Source organism: Bos mutus, chromosome 11 (assembly GCF_027580195.1).
Source record: "Bos mutus isolate GX-2022 chromosome 11, NWIPB_WYAK_1.1, whole genome shotgun sequence".
NCBI lineage: Eukaryota > Metazoa > Chordata > Mammalia > Artiodactyla > Bovidae > Bos > Bos mutus.
The window spans coordinates 40954341-40960340 of NC_091627.1; positions in this window are offsets into that span (position 1 = coordinate 40954341).

Genomic DNA, 6000 nt, shown 5'->3' on the forward strand with positions numbered 1-6000 from the left:
AGTAAGTGAGCGTCCTTGACTTGGAGCAGGAAAGAATTCAAGAGCCGAAGTATTAATAAAGTGACAGCAGGTTTATTTAGAGTTACACATTTCACTGGCAGAAACCAGACCATCTCAGCTAGGTAATTTCATAGGTTAATGGGAGGAATATGCTAACTATTTGGGGTAAGAGGAGAGATTTCCAGGAATTGGGCCACCACTCACTTTTGGCCTTTTATGGTCAGCCTAGGAACTGTCACGGCACTTGTCATGGCACTGGTGTCCTTTAGCTTTGCCCATGCATTACAATGAGTCTGTAATGAGGTTCAAGATCAATAGGAAGTCAGATCTTTCACCATCTTGGGCCTAATCAGTTTTTGTAGTATTCTATACCATTCTTTTTTTGCATTTCTTTTCCATGGAGATGGTCTTGATCCCTGTCTCCTGTACAATGTCACGAACCTCAGTCCATAGTTCATCAGGCACTCTATCTATCAGATCTAGGCCCTTAAATCTATTTCTCACTTCCACTGTATAATCATAAGGGATTTGATTTAGGTCATACCTGAATGGTCTAGTGGTGTTCCCTACTTTCTTCAATTTCAGTCTGAATTTGGCAATAAGGAGCTCATGATCTGAGCCACAGTCAGCTCCCGGTCTTGTTTTTGCTGACTGTATAGAGCTTCTCCATCTTTGGCTGCAAAGAATACAATCAATCTGATTTCGGTGTTGACCATCTGATGATGTCCACGTGTAGAGTCTTCTCTTGTGTTGTTGGAAGAGGGTGTTTGCTATGACCAGTACGTTCTCTTGGCAAAACTCTATTAGCCTCTGCCCTGCTTCATTCCATATTCCAAGGCCAACTTTGCCTGTTACTCCAGGTGTTTCTTGACTTCCTACTTTTGCATTCCAGTCCCCTATAATGAAAAGGACATCTTTTTTGGATGTTAGTTCTAAAAGGTCTTGTACTTCTTCATAGAACTGTTCAACTTCAGCTTCTTCAGTGTAACGTTACTGGTTGGGGCATAGACTTGGATTACTGTGATATTGAATGGTTTGCCTTGGAAACGAACAGAGATCATTCTGTCATTTTTGAGATTGCATCCAAGTACTGCATTTCAGACTCTTTTGTTGACCATGATGGCTACTCCATTTCTTCTGAGGGATTCCTGCCCGCAGTAGTAGATATAATGGTCATCTGAGTTAAATTCACCCATTCCAGTTCACTTTAGTTTGCTGATTCCTAGAATGTCGATGTTAACTCTTGCCATCTCCTGTTTGATCACTTCCAATTTGCCTTGATTCATGGACCTGACATTCCAGGTTCCTATGAAATATTGCTCTTTACAGCATCGGACCTTGCTTCTATCACCAGTCACATCCACAGCTGGGTATTGTTTTGCTTTGGCTCCATCCCTTCATTCTTTCTGGAGTTATTTCAAATAATAAATTTTTTTTTAATATAAAAAAGCAAAATGGCTGTCTGGGGAGGCGTTACAAACAGCTGTGAAAAGAAGAGAAGCGAAAAGCAAAGGAGACAAGGAAAGATTTAAGCATCTGAATGCAGAGTTCCAAAGAACAGCAAGGAGAGATAAGAAAGCCTTCCTCAGCAATCAATGCAAAGAAATAGAGGAAAACAACAGAATGGGAAAGACTAGAGCTCTCTTCAAGAAAATTAGAGATACCAAGGGAACATTTCATGCAAAAATGGACTCCATAAAGGACAGAAATGGTATGGACCTAACAGAAGCAGAAGCTATTAAGAAGAGGTGGCAAGAATACACAGAAGAACTGTACAAAAAAGATCTTCATGACCCAGATAATCATGATGGTGTGATCACTGACCTAGAGCCAGACATCCTGGAATGTGAAGTCAAGTGGGCCTTAGAAAGCATCACTATGAACAAAGCTAGTGGAGGTGATGGAATTCCAGTGGAGCTATTTCAAATCCTGAAAGATGATGCTGTGAAAGCACTGCACTCAATATGCCAGCAAATTTGGAAAACTCAGCAGTGGCCACAGGACTGGAAAAGGTCAGTTTTCATTCCAATCCCAAAGAAAGGCAATGCCAAAGAATGCTCAAACTACCGCACAATTGCACTCATCTCACACGCTAGTAAAGTAATGCTCAAAATTCTCCAAGCCAGGCTTCAGCAATACATGAACCATGAACTTCCAGTTGTTCAAGCTGGTTTTAGAAAAGGCAGAGGAACCAGAGACCAAATTACCAACATCCGCTGGATCATGGAAAAAGCAAGAGAGTTCCAGAAAAACATCTATTTCTGATTTATTGACTATGCCAAAGCCTTTGGCTGTGTGGATCACAATAAACTGTGGAAAATTCTGAAAGAGATGGGAACACCAGACCACCTCTTGAGAAATTTGTATGCAGGTCAGGAAGCAACAGTTAGAACTGGACATGGAACAACAGACTGGTTCCAGATAGGAAAAGGAGTACATCAAGGCTCCTTGTATATTGTCACCCTGCTTATTTAACTTCTATGCAGAGTACATCATGAGAAATGCTGGGCTGGAAGAGGCACAAGCTGGAATCAAGATTGTCGGGAGAAATGTCAATAACCTCAAATATGCAGATGACACAACCCTTATGGCAGAAAGTGAAGAGGAACTAAAAAGCCTCTTGATGAAGGTGAAAGAAGAGAGTGAAAAAGTTGGCTTAAAACTCAACATTCAGAAAAAGAAGATCATGGCATCTGGTCCCATCACTTCATGGGAAATAGATGGGGAAACAGTGGAAACAGTGTCAGACTTTATTTTTGGGGGCTCCAAAATCACTGCAGATGGTGACTGCAGCCATGAAATTAAAAGATGCTTACTCCTTGGAAGGAAAGTTATGACCAACCTAGATTGAAAAGCAGAGACATTACTTTGCCAACAAAGGTTCGTCTAGTCAAGGCTATGGTTTTTCCAGTGGTCATGTATGGATGTGAGAGTTGTACTGTGAAGAAAGCTGAGTGCCGAAGAATTGATGCTTTTGCACTGTGGTGTTGGAGAAGACCCTTGAGAGTCCCTTGGACTGCAAGGAGATGCAACCAGTCCATTCTGAAGGAGATCAGCCCTGGGATTTCTTTGGAAGGAATGATGCTAAAGCTGAAACTCCAATACTTTGGCCACCTCATGCGAAGAGTTGACTCATTGGAAAAGACTCTGATGCTGGGAGGGATTGGAGGCAGGAGGAGAAGGGGACGACAGAGGATGAGATGGCTGGATGGCATCACCGAATTGATGGACGTGAGTCTGGGTGAACTCCGGGAGTTGGTGATGGACAGGGAGGCCTGGCATGCTGTGATTCATGGGGTCTCAAAGAGTTGGACACGACTGAGTGACTGAACTGAACTGAACAAATGCCATTTTTTTGCCACAGTTCTGCCCTGCTCCCTTCCTTCCTGTCTCACCACAATTATTTGTAATCTACATATTTTAAAACCATTATTTAGTTTTATATTATTTATTTATATGTAACTGGATATGACTGCTTGGGAGGTCACATCTCTTAAAATTCAAATTAATGTCTTGAACCTCCAATTTTTTAAAATAATAGGAATATTTCAGTTATTTTCTGGGGTCTCTCCTACCTCTCAACTGACCAAGAATTCCAGAAGCAAAATTTTACAAACTCAAATGTCCATTATAATACTTTCTTAAATAAATGGCATCATAGCTATCTAAGACTAAATTTATCCTAAAAATACCTAACTCATACTGAGAAAATAGTTGAAGGTATTTGAAGTATTTAATAATGCCTATTGGAGCAATAACTATGTGGTAATCATTTAAAGCATATTAATACTGAAAATAAAATAGCAATGAATAATTTCCCTTAACTGTCCAAATTCTATAATGCCCAAGTAACTCTTATAAAAAGGAACAACTCGAGCTCAAAAAACAGACATATGTTCTTACCTTAGTAGCCCCAGGATGGCTATAATCTATAATCATTATGTGGTAGGAAACTATCATAAGTTTTAGTTTTAAAGTTACTTAATTCACACAATCTGTTCCAGTTCTAAATGTAGTTCAAAATAAATGTGTTTCCTGAATATAGCTCCAAATGAATTACAGTACAACTAACTTCTGGATAAAATATTTTAATAAAAGGCAAATCCTGTAGACATCTGAATGCAATGTCATCCAAAAGGCCAAAATAGCATTTCTAGGCATTTAAATAACATGTGCATATAAGTGTGTTTTAGTACAACTAAAAACTGTTTTAATAAATCAGAGTTAAACTGATTTGTTTTACCTGCATAAATTATCCATAAGTTTAACAGTGATTATTAAGCAAAAATTTGAGGCATTGAGAGTCTGTTGTTAAGGAGCTTTTTTATAGTGAAGTGATTGCCTTGTCACTTACATTACAATGATACTGTCAGGATCAAAGGTCAATTGTGGGAGGTCTTTATTTGAAGCAAAAAATAATAGGGACTTCACTGACTATTCAGTGGTTAGAATCTTGCCTTCCTATGTAGGCAGTAAGGGTTCAATCTCTGGTTAGGGAGCTAAGATCCCATATGCTTTCTGCTGCTGCTGCTGCTAAGTCGCTTCAGTCGTGTCCGACTCTGTGCAACCTCATAGACGGCAGCCCACCGGGCTCCCCCGTCCCTGAGATTCTCCAGGCAAGAACACTGGAGTGGGTTGCCATTTCCTTCTCCAATGCATGAAAGTGAAAAGTGAAAGGGAAGTCACTCAGTCATGTCCGACTCCTAGCGACCCCATGGACTTCAGCCTACCAGGCCCCTCCTTCCATGGGATTCTCCAGGCAAGAGTCCTGGAGTGGGTTGCCATTGCCTTCTCCTGCTTCCTGCTAAAAAAAACCCAAAAAACATAAAACAGAAGCATTATTGTAACAAATCCAATAAAGACTTTAATAATAATAATAAAAATCATAGTGTGCTATTATGTGGCACAGTATGTGTACAGAGCTCTGCCCTAGCTCCAAATCTGTCAGAATATAGTTGACAGAATCTGAACAGGCAACAGAATGACTAGAGAATTTTTTAAATAGTGTTGTTACTGTATTTCTTAAATATACCCCAAAATGCACCTGGATAAGTTTGGGCCCATTTTTTCTCAGCTCTGACCTGCCAATAATTGTTTTTTTTTTTTTTTAATTAATTAACTAGTTAATTTTTTTCATTGAAGTATAGTCGATTTACAATGTTGTGTTAGTTTCAATTTTTAGATTCTTTTCCATTATACATTATTACAAGATATTGAGTATAGTTCCTGTGCTGTACAGTAGGTCCTTGTTGGCCATTGTAATTAAAGTCACATCCACACCTATCCCTCTTCTGAGGGAACTGCTCCACAGAAAGCCCAGATGATCTGCTGCCCAGGTGATATCTGATTTGAGTTAGAGATGGGTTCTTGACTTTGGGAACCAACCCATAGATTGACTCTCCATTTCTGACTGTCACAAAAAGATACATTGAGATAACTGTATTTCCTCTTGGAGATTTAAAGAATTTGCTAGCGGGCCCAGTGCAAAACCATGGGAGGATGGTTGGTGGGAGGAGAGGGTGCAGAAACTCTGAGGAAGTCTTCTAATGGTGGTGGCTTAGTTACTAAGTCTGTCCAACTCTTGGGACCCCATGGACCATAGCATGTCAGGCTCCCCTGTCTATGGGATTCTCCAGGCAAGAATACTGGAGTAAGTAGCCATTTCCTTCTCCCAGGGATCTTCCCATCCAGGAATCGAACCCAGATCTCCTGCATTACAGGCAGATTACTTACTGATTCAGCTAAGAGGGAAGCCCAGCCTTCTAATGCTGCTGCTGCTAAGTCACTTCAGTCGTGTCCGACTCTGTGCAACCTCATAGACGGCAGCCCACCGGGCTCCCCCGTCCCTGAGATTCTCCAGGCAAGAACACTGGAGTGGGTTGCCATTTCCTTCTCCAATGCATGAAAGTGAAAAGTAGAGTGAAGTTGCTCAGTTGTGTCCGACTCTTAGCGACCCCATGGACTGCAGCCCACCAGGCTCCTCCGTCCATGGGATTTTCC